The 18,689-nt window shown below is 38.7% G+C and overlaps 1 pseudogene; it reads left to right on the forward strand.

The window, feature by feature from the left end:
* Window positions 1–6,111: 6,111 nt before the first annotated feature.
* LOC109072434 lies at window positions 6,112–10,347 on the forward strand (annotated as a pseudogene).
* The last annotated feature ends 8,342 nt before the right edge of the window (window positions 10,348–18,689 follow it).

The raw sequence follows: 18,689 nt of genomic DNA on the forward strand, positions 1-18,689 counted from the left end.
TGACTGCAGGAGCGGTACATTTCCCCAGTTGTTTCAGAACTTGTTTCATTGTTTCAGTTGGTGTTTTTTACGTTTGCATAGACAAATTATTCAGCATCTCCATAAACTAAACCATGATATTTGGTGTGTTTTACAATTGTTTATAGCGTTTGCATTTCATTACGCATATCCCCCATTATCAAGAAAAAATATTCAGCATCTCCAAATGTATGTTTTTTACTTGATTTTAAAACCGTTTTTACAAACAGCTCACAAACGATAAAATGCAACAAAATTGCACAGGGGTTACAATTAACAAAGTTAACTGCAAATCTAGAGAACTGCATCAATGCGTAATATGTTTTTTGGGGCGGCTTTGTTTCTAATGCCAATCAATGCAGATACTCCTCTTTCCTGATATTTCTTTGTGCTCGCGTCATGATTGCGTCACTAACCTGGAAGTAAACAAATGCGATCACGTGATCAGAATGCACGCTGAGAACAAGCGCTGATCTATAATAATAGAGAAGACCACTTTCTCGGCCAGACGAACTGAGTTCACAAAATTATCTCAGGTTTGTCATAAAAAGGTGTTTTTTTTTTTTTTTCAAATTGATTTTTTTTTTTACATGCATGCCTGGACTTGTTGCACATCAGCCTGCTGTCTCTGATCTATATCATTAATAACTTCGACAGGGAAGTGAATGTACGAAGACCGTGTATTTATTATATCATAACCTATGTGAGTTATAGTAGATATATCGTTTATTTTATTTTTTAAAAATGTATCTTCTTTGAATGTAGGAAACTTTCTTCATATAACCAAATCAATGTCTGGACAGCACACATTCAATTACATCATGTCAGATCATTCTGGCTCTGGTGAGAGTGACCATGACTTTTTACCAACAAAACATCATTCTTACAGGAAACTCAAGGACTGTGTTCAGAAAGTATTACTAGCATGCTTGGTACTGTGCAATATACACTTTAAATTCATTCACAAGTGGTTTGTAAAACCAAGGGGTCAAGGTTTTGCTGGTTACTGTAGTCTTGTTAGCCATACCAGAACACTTTCGGGTTCCTAGAAGTATTGTTTCCTATTGACCACCATTCAAAATTAGTTGTATATACTTGCAAAATATTTTGCATCTAACTACAAGTTGCATATCAAGTGTAAATTTTATTATTTTTTATTAGACGTTTGAAATAAACTCTTAAAAGCATTATATTGCATTTTGTTCATTCGTCACACTAGTTTATCACGTTATTAAATTAAAGGTCAAGTCGTTTTATGGGATTATGGGAATTTTAGTATCGTATATTACAAGATATACGAGATGTAGTATCGTATACTACAAATCTTGGCAAATGTAATAGGTTGTCTGGGAAATTCAGACATTCAGAAATTGTAACCAATGGCTGTATCTGAATATGAATACTTCCTTACTATATAGCAGGGAAAACACTGTGTGAGACATATGTCTAAATTTACAGTATTAATAAAACAGTATGCAATGTACCCAGATGACTGACTACTGCTGACGAGATGCTGAAGTGCATATCCAGTGGACATTTCACTGTCCCATGAGGCCACAGGAGAGGATTTGTGAATGGCAATGATGTGCTATAGTACACATGACAATGACAACATGACTAATGTAGTACATCCAGATTGCATTCATGCTACATAAAACATACATATTTTAAGGTTGCATAAGCAAAGAAATACCTACTCGGAGAGTATCCGAATGTATGTACCATGGACGCAGCCTATGTATGTAATGCAATGCATTGTACAGAAATTGTACACTGTTCCGAATATAACCATTCATATCTATCTGTAAGAGAAAACACTGTTTTTACCAGGATGGTGCGTAGAGAACAGATCTTGTCCATTCTGCGTATCAGTATTTGAATGGCATTGCCATCAGTTTAGTGATTTGTTTTTGTGCAGGAGGAAGACACTGAGGTTGAGGATGTAGAGGTCACCAATTTGCATGTGTTCTCGGATGGAGTACGTGTAGATGCTGTCGCATGGAGCCCTGAAACACGTCTGGACAAACTCCCTCCGGTCATCAGGTTAAGCTTTGAGCATGTTCTGTTTTTTTTTATGCAGGGGAGAAACCAAATCAAACTGATGGATTATGATTTGACTTTGTGTGTGTAATAGAAGATGTGGAATTATGGTGATGTATGGAAGGAGCACAGGTCTCGATGCAGACACCATTCAGTTCTTCATCTACGACCGGGTCCCTACTCTTCATTAAATGCTCAGACACAGTATATGATAAGTGATTTATTTTACCGCACAAATTGTGATTTTCTTTTAAATGTTAGATGAATACGCTTTTTTTTCTGTATTGCACTATTGAATTTCCCTTCCTAATTGATGTCTGAGTCAATTGGGATATTTGAGAGTTGAGCTATTTTACCACACGCACAAACATACTCACTTTTGTTCAAACAAATGTGCTTTCTCAGAACATGTTTTTATCACTGAGAGACCCATTTTCCAGGGATCGATTCATTCCCAAGATTTGTATGTTCATGTCAAGCAGTGGAAAGTGTCTGTCACAGCTGTAGTTGGATCTGGTTTTGTGTCAAGAGTCTAATAAGATGCTGTCAGTCTGAAAAGTCCTTCGTTAAGCTGTTAACTTGGGAGGGTTCTGCTCCCGGTAGAGAAGTTTCCTGTAGGTTTAGCAGCATGTGAAGGGCAGAGTTATTTCCTGGCCATGCTGTGGTCAGGGCAGAAGGTGTAGCGTGCTCAGCTGTGTGCGCTGCCCTTAATTTGGGTTTATTTCTTCTTCACTGTAGGTTTACCTTTTGGGAACAGAGTACTAGAGATCTTATTAAGGTTTCCTGGGCATGTGGGTTGACATGAAGTCAGAGGTTATTGACAGGTTGACTCGTTGGCCTGCTGGTACTGCTGGCATGTTAATGATTGATACTGTTGTGATGTTATGCCATCTGCGCAACAATCTAGCCAAAGACAACTCGAAATTGACCATGTTGATAAAACTATGTGGTGGTAATTGGACCTTTCATGGCAAGAACTTTTTTTATTTTTATTTGTTATAAGATGGAAGATGATTTTGTGTCTGTGTGTGGTACGGTAACATAGAAATGTGCGTGCGGCTCTCTAACTTAAAGTGTTTTTCTTGTCAGAGGTGAGTTAGTATAATTGTGTGAATAATTGCTGCTGCTGATTAGTAGCAGAGCTGTTTTATTAGGCTAGTTGGATTTTGATCAGACAAATGTGAAAAAGGCGTGATGAAATTCTGACTTTGGTTGTTTGTGTTTAGCGTTTGTAATCTCTCCAGTGTTTTATCTTCGGAGTCTGACTGTGGTTTGTTACACACCCGCATACATGATGGTGACTAAATGTGGTTTATTATTTTATTACATTTTTTTTTTTTTTTTTTTTTTTTCACTTTTCAGGTTTTGCGCTACAGCAGCTGACAGAAAAAATCAGGCTGTGGACAGCTGATCTTCAAAACTATTGTGATGCAAAGTTAGCTCTTTCTATCTACTGACAAAATCTTTGGTATGATTTTGCTGGTGATATAAAATGAAGCAATGTGTAAATATCAAAATGATTTTAAAGGTGACATATCATGAAAATCTGACTTTTTTTCCCGTTTTAAGTGCTATAATTGGGTCCCCGGTGCATCTACCAACCCAGGAAATGTGAAAAAGATTAACCCAGTAACTTTGTTTTGGTAAGCCTTTTTCTCCAAGTGTATGAAAAAACGAGCACATCGGATTTCGCTCCCTTTGTGACGTGGCAAAGGGATCTTATTATAATAACACCCGCCCCTCTGCACATTTCCACCCACTGCAATGCCATTCTGTTTTTGCAAGCAACAATAGTGTACCTGTTCACTATTCGCCATGGCGAAAGTTTGAGCTAAGCATGTTAACTGTTCTATCGTTAGCTGCACAAAACACTATTTCGAGTCCCAGCCTCAGAGAAGACGAGAGCAGTGGATTTATTTAATTATTTATTTGCTGTATATTACGCTGCTGTGTCAGTTTAAGCACAATAAGACATGAAAGAGAGCTAAGTTTATTACTCACATGGCATGCAACAGCTGCTTTCTGCGTGTGCTTCGGATGTGTGCACTCAGAAAACGTTTAAAAACAGTTTAAACTAATATGGCTTTAAAACACATGATAATCAAAATCAGACATATACAATTTTTTTGTTTTTTTAATCATAGTATCAGACATACAAGCTGTAAAGGCACAGCCCTATTTTGGAAAAGGGGGCGGGGAGCAGCAACTCATTTGCATTTAAAGATACATGCACTAGAACAGCGTGTCTCTGCTTCCTCTTAAAATAGGCATTTTCAAAATGATATAATAAATTATCTGTTGGATATTTTGAGCTGAAACTTCACAGACACGTTCTGTGGACACCTGAGACTTATATAACATATTGTAGAAAGGGGCATAATCGGTCACGTTAATGTGCTTTTAATTGGCTGTTTAAACATGGCGATGTAGGAAAATTATGTGAATCAGTTCAAAAGGTCTGAATCAATTCAAATGATTTTTGATCGGACTATCCATGAGCATCATCACTTTAAAAAGTTAGTTGCACTGCAGTCCGAGTGTATAAGTGTGAGAAAGTGAAATATATGTGTGTGTGTGTGTGTGTGTGTTCTGTTCTCTGTTAATGATGCATAAAGTCTTGACCAAATTTCCACACTGCAACCCGACACTAAACACAACACGGTTCGCCGTTGCTCTGCGTAAGCATCAACCGCCACTTGCTCGCAGAGTTTTTCTAAGTAATTGGTTAAATGTGGAAATCCAATCAGCAGCCTTGGCTTTTCTTCTCCACGGCTACAGTTAACGAGCTCCTCGTCTGTGGCCCCACCAATCAGCCACTGAGGCAAGTGCGGTTTCCTGGCAGTCAGAGGTAATGTAAGAGAGCACTCCTGGAGTCCTGGGTCTTCCCTTTTGCGTCAGAACCGTGTAACTGACACACCTGGATGTTGCAGCGCTGTGGCCTGCCACAATTCAATGTCCCGGCCTTTTTCTTCCCAGCTTGCAAACCCTAATAGCTTCAAGGTGGATGAGGACCAAGACAGTAGTTTTCCTTATAGACATCCAAAATTCAGCAATTGGATCCTTTATGCAGACCATGCCATGACAGTTTTATGATACACGTCTTAAAATTCTGATGGTGTAACAGTGTTTTCTCAACATGATCAGGTGCAGGTCCATTTCTGTGCCATTGGCTTATAGATATTACATCCCTTTCTTGATATTGACCTTCATCTTTCATATAATACCACATCTGCACCGGGATGTTTGAGGTTCTGCTTTGAATCCAGTGCATTTCTTTGTGCACACACCTCTAGTGTCAGCATGTGACCTAATGTCACTGAGCGCTGTGACAGTGTTTTCTTTCACTCATCATCTGGGTGGTGTGACATTGAGAATAGGAGTACGCTGGGTCCATCGCTCTTCTCGCTTCTGTTTTATTGATGTTGGTGAAACTTCAGGCTGTGATTAAAGGAGGAATCGCAGATCTTTATCATAGTCAGGGGTGAGTTTCAGTTTGCAGCTTCTGCAATAATGGGCTTCTTCTCTGCTAGAACCTAGATGTGCTGAAACCCCTTTTGTCATCCCTAAAAACCCTAAGACTGGCCCAGGTAGAAGCAGCCTATTATTTTGATTAAGTAATAACCATCTCTTATGAATAAATCATGGGCCACCCGAACAGCACAGTAAGGTGCAAACCACTGCAGTTACCATATATTACTAATCCTGAACTGCCAGCTCAAATGAGAGATTTGATATCATGATTTGAGATTTGGTGTCTCGCTGTGTGTCGTGCTCATAAGGAAAAACAGCCAAATGTAACCCAGAGTGCCCGCCAAAACCATAGTTTACACATGCCCATCAGAATTTAGATACAGATAGTTGATATATGTAGCTTTGGTCAGTGGATTTTGTGTCAGAGATAGTTTGTTTGGTGGGAGAGCAGAGGGGCCACTGCAGGGATCGAAGCAGGAACACATCCGCCATAAGCCTCAGTCTCCCTCTCCTGTGGAGCCAGAGAAAACAGTAGAGCGCTCCATCTGCAGAAAGATTTAAATTCTGTCACGTTGAGAAAATATGGGACGCAGGAGGAACAGCGAGGTGGAACAAGAGAAAGATCAGGTTAATGTTAGGGAAAGAGAGTGAACCTTTTCCAGTCAGGCCACACAAACTGAGCTTCTGATACAAATGTGGATTAGAGCTGGAACGTTTATGCATGCATGACACACCTTCCCTGTTTAAAAGAAGACCACTGTTCTGGTCAGCAGCATATGTTAAGGGTGTTGGTCTGCAGCAGGGGATGCTAGTATGGTTGTGCCCCTACTAGGCTTCTTAACATGCAGCTTCTGTTAGCAGGCCAGTTAATATTCATGCTGTTCTTTTCAGCAGGGTTGCCTGCCTTTGCCTGCCTTTTAAGATATCACCACTGAGGGTTTGATCAACCACCTCAATCACAGAGTCGCCTTGATTTCAAACTGTTTTTCAGATCTCCTCTAGTGTTACGTAATTCTGTGTGTGTGCCGGAGAAAGAGTGCCAACCTATTTCCTTTGAAGATCAGAGCAGGTTTTTGCTGTAGTAGTGTTACAGGCCTCACTGCCACCTACAGATTACTTGAGGGAGGGCAGGTCACACAAGGAAATGCTGAGTTGACAGAGTTCACACTAGGTGAATGAGGCATACCTACAGTTTCTGAGGATGACAGGTACAGGGGACAGTTGTTTTTTTTCTTTTTTTTTTTTGTTTTTTTTGTTTTTTTTTGTTGCAACAGTTCTGTAGGATAGAAAAGGGGGTTGACCCAAAAGAGAACACAATAAGTTACTGAAACATATGTAGCAACTCCACCTGATAAACAAATAGCACTCCTCATGTAACTGGACAAAGGTGATTTGACTACAAATTGATTCCGATCCCCCCAGAGGGCCAATTCACCGATAGTTGAAACAGGCTGGAGTTAAACTGTGTAGGAAGATGGACTTCCCAGGAGCAGGACTGTTCAACCCGGCAGTAGAGTTTGGCCTTAGTATGCTGCTAAATTATTATGCTAGATTATCCGAGAGGGATACTTTCAATACTGCCTTAGAATTTTACTAAAACAAGGTTCCTTGAAAGGTAGCAAAATGTTACTGCTAACTTTTTGGAACTGCTTTCCAAAGGCACATGCAATGCCTTAAAAGGTTGTTTACACAAAAATTTGTCCCTTTAGAGATACACAACTTGTCACTGGGGCAGTACCATCAAAGGGACACCTTAGTACCTTCTTTATTCCTAAAGGGTGCATATTAGTACCTTAGAATATGTACCTCAAAGGGTAGTAATATGTACTCTTATAGTACTAATATGAATATGAACAGCTCACTAGGGTTTGAAACCGAGTATTTATGTCTTATAAAGTGAGTTGGGTGATGATGGCTGTTTTCGGGTTGGTTTCGCCTGCCTCACATCTGTTTCTGTATGAGGTTTGAAACTTTTTATTCTCTTCATGATTGATAAATTATACTAGACCACAAAAAAGTGTCATTTTGGCCTGCTGAGAGCACCTGAATGTAAACACCACACTAAGACTATTGGTTTAAACAGGTCAGGTCAGAACAGTTATTCACACCATCTCTGTCAAGAAATTAGCTTCTGACCCGGTCGCCACCATAAATGTTTGTTTCAACAGTTCTTAACTCAATCTCAGCATTTCTCACCCCTGCCCCATCTGAAAAATTGCATGCGCAGGTCAGCTTCCCGGTTGTGCAGTGTAGGAAAAAACACAGACAAGCCAGACAGACCCTCCCCTTGTTTTCTCTCTTAGATCTTTCGTGACTTCAAACACTTCCCTCTCTTTTAACTCATATTGTACATGGCTGCAGCATGCTATTCCACAATGCGGTGTCAATCATTGAAGAGCCTTATGCAGTAGCAGTAGCACATTGTCTGTGATGGTTCCCACTGTGTTTGTGTGCTTAGTGTCCTAATCCTCATTTGGCTTTGTCAGGATTGTAGAGAGCGCTAACTTTTTCGCCCTCTTGAATACCCTGGTGGTTGTCAAGACTGGCGGTTTTTTGGTTTTGCGTGCAATTGAACTCTTGCTTGGCGAGGGGTTCTAAGTAAAGGGGTTTTAACCATGTTTTTGTGGTGTGGTCTGAAACCTCACTCATGCTCAGCAAAGAAGCTTGATCAGAGCAGAGATGCCCCAGACAAGAGGAGACAGTTCAGGAGTTTCTGGCAACTGTTGGGCAGAGCTTAGGTGCTTACAAAGTCCCTCGTCTGGGAGCTGTTGAGCATGGGGCATGTCCTCCAAGTACCGCCCAGCTGCAGATATTAATCTACCCAACTGCATGGTTGAGATTCAGACAGGCCTTGAAGTGCTTTTGGCATTCACTTGATGAAGACTTCTCAATGACCTCATCAACCAAGCGGTTGTGCGTCTTTCTTATTAATGGAGGGCTTCTTCCCCCTCCCCCCTCCTTCTCTTCTCCCACACTTTCCCAGAAAACCTCCACAGTTTCAACTCATTTGAGAGAACTTGTGGTTCTCTTCTCTCTGGCCTCTGTAATGTGGTAAACCCAAGATCTGATCTTCAGTGAAACCATCCAGAATCTGATCTCCAGTCTTCTTTGTCCAAATGATTTATTGCATCTGCTTGCAGGCCTCTTGCTGTATCTGTACTTGCCCTAACGTGCCTTCACAAACTTCCTCGAGGCCAGATTTGGAGTGAAAATTGTGTTCCTGAGAAGAAAAGGCTGGGAGGTATTGGCAGTCCCGCTTCTCAGTTGAACTCCAGATCAGCTGTAGGGCTGTCGCGATAACCGCAAAATCGCAACACTGCGCTATCGACGATGTGTGTGTTTTAAAGGGTAAGAACACATGGGGACAGGGGTGATGTAATAACCCATTCATGGCCTCATTGTTTTTTTTTCTGTTACTGGCCCATTTGCTCTGTCACCATGACCTCCAACTTTATTGCACCACTTATAATTTGGATTAAGTTGTGAATTTCTTAACACAAAAAACACATATGAGATAAAGAACATCCCCACAGTTAAAAGTGCACATCTTGATTCAATCCCTAGTAGTTTCAGAGATTCTCTCCCTGTTTATCATGTTCAATTAACCTATACCCAATATTTTGATCAAAGTATCAATCTTATGGCCAATGCAGGATAGATGTTGTGGTGAACAAGTATTACAGCTGTCCTCATACTTAATGTCTGCATTTTATATAGAATTTCCCTGAAGATTATATTGTTGCTTTCCTTCTTAAAGAGCGTGGGACCTTGATGGTAACGAAATCATTTCATTCCGACTGCATTCCCCTGGTGTAAGTGTCTGTTGGCACCCTGAGGACATCTGTAAGGTCAGTAACAAAAGTCTGACAGAACTAATGGTCATATAGGATGTAGATTTTCATGTGAACTTTCAATGGGATATATTTGTTTATATTATTTTGGACAGTTGATGGTGGTGGAGAAGAAAGGCACTATACGGTTCTATGACCTTATACACAACATGCTATTCTGTCTCTGGACAGCGGGCAGGTGCTGCTCATGTCAGCTGACCGGTGTCTCACAAACACTATTAAAGTTGGAGCTGTGGTGGCCACAATTTGGATGATAAACACAACCTTATCTCGGTAGTCAAAATCATTGCTTGTGGTGTGTTATGTTTTTGCAGTGAGGTACTTTTAAAGCAGAACTGTTGTGCGGTCAACATGACCCAGGCACACTGTATACTATCTCCCCTGTTCCACTTAATTTAGTTTATCTTTCAGAGAATCAAGAATTTGTCCATAATTTGCAAAACACATCTGCTCCGTAGAGAATCAAGCCTTGAAACCTTATGACAAAATACATGAACTCCTCCACATTAAATCACCATTACGACATTCAGCTAATAAGTTTTGTTGATCATGACGTAAAGGTGGACTGAATTAAACTGTCAGTAAATGATACTGATGGGTTTTTTCCTGTAGCTATCCACTCGTGAAGAGACCAGCTCATGTTGACAAGGCGAGACATTTTAGGTACATTTTTACTAATGATCCGATCAACAAACAGCAACGCAACAGCAACGTTTGATAGTAGATAGTCATAGTTTTGCATCTACTTCAGGTCTCATGGTATACAACTGTCATTGCAGCCTGTGATCATTGGTTCTGCATCTGTGGGGGCTGGTCTAAGCTGGCATAGGACCTTGCCTCTGTGTGTTATCGGTGGGGACCGAAAGCTGTTCTGGATGACAGAGTTGTAACCTGGATTGAAGTCAGCTGGAGAGTGTTTCTGTTTTCCTTTTTCAATAAATAAAGTCATATTTTTCATGTGCTGTCACTGTACGTACTCCACTGTGTCTTATTTTATAGGTCACTTGGGTTAGAACTCAGACTAACAATTGTGGGAAACAAGACTCTCTTTCTCCCTAGTTTTTTCCCTTTTTCTGCGAAGCATTGTATCAGTGTTTTTGGTGTGGTGTTCTGCCAAGCTGGCTTAAAGTTGAGCCAAAGGTCGCCTAACGGCAGGAGCTGACAGTTTTCATTGCAGAATGCTTGAATGTGAGACAAAAACTGTACAGGTGCTCATATAGACCGTCTCATTGACTCCACCAGGATAATAATCTGCAGTCCCATTCCTAACACTACAGGGGAACTTCCTCAGCTTGACCGTGACGCATGTGTGGTGGGGGAGACGGACGCAATGCAATTTGTGCTTCAACAGTTGAACCCTGAAGATGAAGACAAGCATGGGAAACTAAAGTGCAAGGAGAACACAAGACGGTGTGAGCTGTGTTTTTTCCAAGAAAAGCACAGGAGACTCTCTAAAGGGGGAACAAGGGTCCTCTCAGGTCAGTTGTGCTGTGTTTGGGCAGGAAGGTGTGAGGCCAAACTTGGTAGAATAGTTGGATCAATGACAATAAAAACATTCACAATCTTTAAAAAATGTTTAAAACATGCTTTAAGTTTTAACAAATATGCTGTCTGTATTTATGTTGATTTCATGATGCAAAAAGTATTATCTACTAATTAATTTATAAATCGTTAAATTTTTTGGGAATGGCATCAAATGACAAGTGGACATGTTGAAAAGTTGTGAAATATTAACCCGTCAAGAAGTGCAGGAACCCTTGGAGAAGATTTCCTGCCGTTCCTGAGGCTTTTGCATGTGTTCCTCCATGTGTAACAGTAGGGCATATTGTGCCTGGGTGTTAAGGTGAGACTGAAATGGGTGCACAGGGAAGGAGGCGGGGGGATGAACCTACAGTCTTTCAAGCCAGAAAGACAAGCCTGTATGATTCTTGGAGACCAGTGGCACACCACCATCCACAATCATTACATGCTACTGCTCTCATTCCCCCTGGTCTGATGGCTTTGTTTGAATAAGTTCAGTGTGGTCTGAAAGGAGGCTTTGGTAGCGCTGAAGTGGCTGGTCCTGGACGAGCTGCATATAGTTTGGAGAAATCCATATCAGCCATATCTTCCACACACTCTCACACAAGAGATACTATTCCAAAGGATACAGAAAATTTCAGAGAGAGCACTGAGAAATTCCTGAAAGGACTTTAGGTAATATAATCTACCTTCCCAAAATCTACTTTCTATTATCAATATTTGGTTGGGCATGATTTTAACCCAAGACTGCCATCTGGTGGCTGGATTACATTTAGTAGTGGGGCTGTGAATATGCCTTTTTTTAAGAACCAGTTCAAGATTAGGGTATGCATCATATAGGAATGATATGGTGGTTTTTACTTGGAATATTTCAGTCATCCAGTGTCAGCCTGGTAGGAAAGATGGCAGTGCTGTGATAGAAAACGCTTATGCATTTCTTGAAGCAGATGCTCTCTGTCATGATGAAGAAAGACTATGCAATCCTTCCTTCAAAGGCCTAATGCCTTAAGCCTCCAAAGATGGTGAGTAGTTTTAATGACTGAAAAAAACCCATCATGATCAAAGCAGCTCTAACCAGGTTGAGAGCTTCCGCACAGCTTACAGGCCTAATCATATTCACTGCTTAAGACAAAGTGAAAAGAACAAAAGGAAGGAGTGCACTTTTTGATTCCAGGAGATAATGTATTTTCATGAGGGCTCTCCTAGATAAGTAAAAGTCTTTTGAGGACCAAGACTTGAACTTTCTTTCACAGTATGACCAGTGGCTAAAAGTTGGCAGTACAGTGATGTATACCTCTGGTGGGAATCCTAAAGATTTAAACAATTCTGGATCCAGCTCCTCCTAATGATTCCAGTTTTAATAATGACTCTTTTAGTACTTTAAGAAATAAATATTTGGAAAAAAGAAATGCAATTTCAGTATTCAAGTCAACACAAAAAGAAAATGTATTAACTATCCGTTTTATAAATTTATTTACTTGTAATTTTTTTTTTATCAAAATCTTATAACAAGATCTTTCAGTGAAAAAGACTTGTCTCTGGTGAAGTATGCCAGACTTCTTCAGTCATTTAGTCTAATAAACCCCATCCATCTTCAATCGATTGCAAGTCAATCTGTTTTAATGACTATTTAATATCTTTAAATAACAATACTAAAAAGTTCCCTTTATGCGCATTGGTTGAGATTTCTCTGAATCATGGGTAATGCATTTTTTCACAAGGAATTATGCTGTTAAACACAGTTATTAAAAAATAAGTTGAAATAATATGGGCCGATAGCTTGCACAAAAGCTTATCATTAGCTCACAGTTAGAGTGTCTTTAAAGGTTTATAAGTTATTGTTAAAAAAAATCAATTCCCCTATGGAGAAAATAAATGTGATTTTCACTTCCGAAACCTGATTATTGCTCTCCACAATGGCCACAATACCAAAAGGCAATGCTTATGTTCTGATGACGTGATAAGTGTTTGGGATTTGTTGGTAGAATTGCACAGGACCTGTCAGTGGTTATCATATTGCTATGGCAACACCCATTTGTTTTGAATGTGATGGATTCGGATCCCAGCTATGGCTTTCATGGGATTTGTGGGTTGGGTTGAGCGCAGTGTAAAATGTGATAGAGAGACGATTAAGTGTTTAAATTTTTGTTTTTGAAAGCAGATGTCTGCCTCACCCAACACAACCACATTTATTATATTATTTGCCTGACGAGCTCTCTCTCTGATTTGTTATTTCAGCACGCTAAAGGCCAGCCAGCTAATAGAACCTCATTTACCCCTGAACTCAATGAATTCCAGCACAGAGTGACCTGGTTGCTCAATTTGTGGTTTCGACCTAGAGAATTTTTTGGCATGTGCTGGGGCCAGTAGGGAGGAATATGTTGTGACCTGGTAGCCTAATCTTTTATTATGAATAGAACAGTTGCGTAGCTGGGTCCTACACCATCTGTAGTGCAACCACAAGCTGTCAATCTGTTAAAAGTTGGGCTAATCCACTAAACTGTTGGAGCCAAAGCAGGACAGATGATTCATTTCTGATGCATTTAAGCAATAGTATACTAGCAAGAACGCTGTATTCCGTATATTAGCATGGCTGACATTGGGCCATGGCCACGAGTTGACAGGTGATTACAGCAACAGCACAAATTGATTTGTATAAAGTATCCAATCATCATATTTCACTAAAAGTACAGATACCTTTATGAAAATCGACTCAAGTAAAAGTTAAAGTTGAAAAACACTTAAGTATTAAAGTAACTGATAATAAAACTACTTAAGTATCAAAATTACAAGTAAATTTGATAAATAATGGCCAACTGACTGCATCAATGCCAACCTTCATGCAAATTCACTCTCTGACAGCAGGTGAGGCGCTTATGGAACAGCAGCGATACGACGCTGAAAAACAAAGCAGCGCTGCACACTACACTTTGACAAATTCAAAGGAACCAAATTGAATCAAAAGGTTCCTTCACGAAACCAAAAAACTGGATATCGCTACCAATCAGCGATCAGCAATTTTGTTTTCTGCTCTGTTGCACTCTTTTCGCTTCGCCAATGAAAATATTTCCAATCGAGCCTCGGATGAATTTAGCTGTTGGGCATCTCAGAGTAAACATGCAGGCTTTTCTGAATGAATCAGTTATAGGTTATAGGTTAAAGTAAATGATTCAATGAATCATTCATAAAGACAGGCACTTGATGCCACCTGCTGGATGTAACCTGCAAAAAGATTCAAAATGGAAAAATCCCTCACAATAACGTAGCAAACAATGAATATGTTGTGTATTTATAATAAATATAAATATTGTAATTTAATTTTCTTGTCATTGCTTGTATATATGTGAAACAGAAATGCTGACTGATGAATTTTGCATTTATGTTACTGTCTTTCCCCCAGAAACATCTGCATTTGATCCATTTCTGCTGAACTGGAAAAACTGTGGCATGAGGTTGAGAGTTGGTCAAAGCATTTCTCTCTCACCTCTTTATATTTACCACAGTCTCTGTCTCAACCTCACCAGTGTCACAATGCACATAGACTCGTTCTTTCTTTGGCAGCTATGTCTGTGTCTGCCTTTTTGTGTAGAGAAATTTAGGCAGATTGTACTTTCTGTTTAGGGCCAGATAACATTTTAGTTTATTTTGGTTTTCATTTTCCCATTGGTCCAAATATGAATGACTTGGTTCAGTCTGATTTGGTTTATTCCAATATGGTTCTTGTATTTAAGAGCTACATGTTTTAGGGGGAACTTGAATTATTGTGTTCATAATTTGAGGTATCACTCTTAAACATAATGATTCTTTATTGGCATCTATGGTTTGTTCCATGAAGAACATTTACCTTTAAACTTTCCATTCCACAAAAGGTTCTTTATAATGGAAAAAGTTTCTTTAGATTTTTAAAATGTTCTTCACACTTAGAAAAGAACTGTCCACTGAAAGGTTCTTTGGGGAACGAAAAATAGTTCTTAAAACGTAAAAATTCTGCAAAATTCAGCATGCTGGCATACTGTGGGGTGTTTGTCCCAACTCGCTTTAGTTTAATGTTGCATTAAAAGTCATGATTCAGAAACAGGCTTCCAGACTTGTCAAAACATTACATGTACACTACACTAGAAAACTATGATTTAATATAAAATGCAAAAGTAGTCAAAATAAAGATATTTATTATTTTGGTAAACAGAGCTCTTCATTACATATTTGAAGGTTATATAATGACACACATACACACATATGCTGTACATATAACACAATGTACCTAATGCAATGTAATCTGCAATATTCACATTCATACAGAAAGGCTTTCTTTAAAACAGATGTTGTTATGATATTGTATCTCACACTTTATTAAAGATCTTCAAGTCATCCCTCATCTGCCCTAAAGCATTCTGGATCTTACAAAGCTCATCCAGAACCTCCATGCTGTAAGTGTAGGGATCATATCTAATAGAGAAGGGCTTCTGTATTGCGGACAAATATTGCCTGTGGAGCAATAGCAATAGCAATAGCAGTAACTAATGAGGCTTTCTGATCATTTGTACAAAAAATAAACTCAGTGAAAAGGTTTCTACAGATCATCTGAGAAAACACCCAACTATAGCTTGTGTTTGGCATCCTCAAATCTTTTGGACACAAAGTAAACAGGCTGATATGACTTGGTCCTGGTATGGTTGGACTGCAGTCTCAGCTGGGTTGAATGGCTTGTAGGGTGTACTGGAAAATTATTACAATATTAAGTATAGCACAACTGTTTTCAACATTGATAATAATAAGAAATGTTTCTTGAGCTCCAAAATCAGCATATTAGTGCTTTTTTTTTATCTTGCCAAAGGTTCACCATATAAGGACAATAGTCCAGCCCCATAAGCTTTCAATGTTCCATTTTGCTTATAGAGACCAAACTCCACTGTAAACCAGCATAGATGTGTGTGAAATGTAGAGATGTTTTGTTAGGCTACACATAGGCCTACTAACATGTACAGTATAGTACATACATACTGTGAGCATAAATGGTTTACAGGATGACAGAATACTGAATGACAGAATTTATAAATAATGGCCTTTTAACTATATAATTTCCCAATATATATATATATCTATATATATATATATATATTATATATATATATATATATATATATATATTTTTTTTTTTTTTATTTTTTTTTTTTGACCTTGTAATATGAATGAAACAACACAAGGGGGCACTAAAGACTTGCTTAATACACTAGTCTTCAGTGAAGTATTCTCCAGCAGAATATTTCCACGAGGATGCACTCACTGTGGACAGTTTCTCAATATCCTCATCTGATGATCCAAGCGAGGCAAGTCCAATCTCCTGCAGCGTAAAAAGTTCAGTTCACAAAGATTGATTTACAAGTTGACAATTTAAATAAAATCAATCTGTATTGAAATAGCATGCATTATAAATGTTAGTCCAAATTCACACATTTCCCATTTGAACTGTTAATTTCAGGTTGTTTTTGAGGCATAGAAATCAAACTTGTACTTCTGGACAAAAACATGTGAAAACTGAGCAAATTCTTTGTCTGCAAGCATGGGCATGTTTTTTGTCTGCAAGCACTACTGCATCCAAGTAGTTCATGGCAGCAGTCACTGTTTAGAGTTAAATAATGTAAAAATATTAATATTGTACAATAAAAAAGATTTGCCAAATTAAATGTAGTTTTATGGGTGTGTGTCACTATACTTATGGTTCAGGGGAATGCATGGGAGCTGAAGGGGTGACAACTGTACTGAGTACACTGGAACACACCCGGAACACTAGTCTGGCTAAGAAGCCCCGAACAGAGAGCAGCTCTGCTATTGGCCGCAACAGAAACCCCTGTCCTCTCTAAACAAAAGGTACACACATTCACAGTACATGGACAATATAAACTGCAGTTTTGCAACTTTATGACAGGAACAAGACAAGCAGGCCTGTTTACCTTTAAGAATAGCAGAAACTTCTCCTAGCTGAGGGATCTTGTCCTCCCCCATACAAACATTCACTCTCCAGCTGCCCTAGGGCTTCTAGAAACTGTCTGCAGGCATGAGTGGGGTACAGAAAGCGCTCTTAGAATCATGCGGTCACACTAGTCTTCTCTAAACATTTGATATGCAAAGAATGACTAGTTGACAACGAGAACAACAGTCAAACTCACTAAAATAATTGGGAAAAGCCTACAAGTGGCAATCTCTTCTGGAGTGTATTCCACTACAGGGTAAAGGGTCCCACTACAATGACAAAACAAAGATCATTTGTTCCTAAAATATAGTCACTTAGTTGAATAAATTAAGTTCATACAATTATATATATATATATAGATATATAATATATATATATATCTTATATTGATATTATATATATCCTCTATATATATAAGATATGTATAATAAGAGCAGTGCACTTCACACCTCATGAAGAACTCCAGATCATCTCCACCGTGCTCGGTCGACTCTCCAAATGGAGGAGCTTTGCTTCAAAAGTCTAAGTTGCAAAACCAGACAAACATTTTTATTATGCTTTCATTTCAAAACATTTATTATGGCACCTACAATTGAAAAAAGCATGAACATAATACATATAGAGCCAAATCTGACACGACTAAGAAAGCAGCACATGGGCTGTTATGTTTTTAGTGTTGCTATCCTGTTTTATGTGTTTGTTTCCAGATTTATTTGCACAGATGTGTTGATTGTGTTTGCTATTTTGGAATAAACTTAGGGTGGGGTGGCAACGGGGATAATTATTTTGTACATATATATTTGATAACCACAATAAATTCACCAAACAGATTTAAACTGCCCATGTTTTCTGTTGGTGTCACATTTGTAACAAAACAGCTCTGGTTGTCTTTGACCTTAATTAACACAGTTTAGGTAATTAGATTTTGAATACCTTAATTTGCAGCCAAATAATTATAGTAAGGAAAAATGCTTTAAAACAATTTTCACTTAATCAGAAATTGCTAGTAAATTTCCCAAACAATTACAAGGATAAAAAAGCATACACATTTAATTAAATTTGATTTTTTTAAGCAGAAAGACCAAAATGGTATTTTCTTGTAAAACTTACTCCAGTAACTTCGAAAAAAGCTCCCATTTTTCTTTTTCTTTTTCATTTCTTTTTTTTTTCTTTTTTTTTCACAGAGGCTGAAACAAAATGTCACCACAACTGTAATTTGTGAATGAAAGAAGTAAAAAAGAAGTAAAAGCACGTACCTTAAAGACTTTTGCCAGCTTTGAAGAAGCCTGCGTTTTTTCCTCATTTTTGCGAGCAAAGAGGATGTTGAGAGTGACTTTACCGCTCTTCTCCTCCTCAAAACACGAAGCTGTCCCCACAGCGCGAGGGGCCTGGAGATGACGAGCCGCTCTCTCTGTTAGATATAGGACCACTATATCTAAAATTATTATATCCAATTAACTCTTTGTGTCGCACCAAACTCCAGCTCTTCCAAAATGAGGAAAAAACTCATATGTTCACTGTGGGGTCACAGCCCTACAATATATGCAAAAATGCAAGTCTAATTTTAGGCTAAGATTTTAAGCTGAGATGCGTCATTGTGTTTGTGTTTTTTTTCTTCATACACCAAATAAGAGCAGTGACACGTGACATTTCACGGGTGCTTCACAGCCAAAAAGCGACAAATTGCATGCCTTTTAGGTATTTTATTTATGTATTTTATTTTAATTTATTTATTTATTTTTGAGAAAAGTCAGCACTAAATGCCCAGTCTTTATTGGAAATATTTAAATAAATAAGCATATTTTGTTTTTTAGGGT

Source organism: Cyprinus carpio, chromosome A4, assembly GCF_018340385.1.
Source record: "Cyprinus carpio isolate SPL01 chromosome A4, ASM1834038v1, whole genome shotgun sequence".
Classification (NCBI taxonomy): domain Eukaryota; kingdom Metazoa; phylum Chordata; class Actinopteri; order Cypriniformes; family Cyprinidae; genus Cyprinus; species Cyprinus carpio.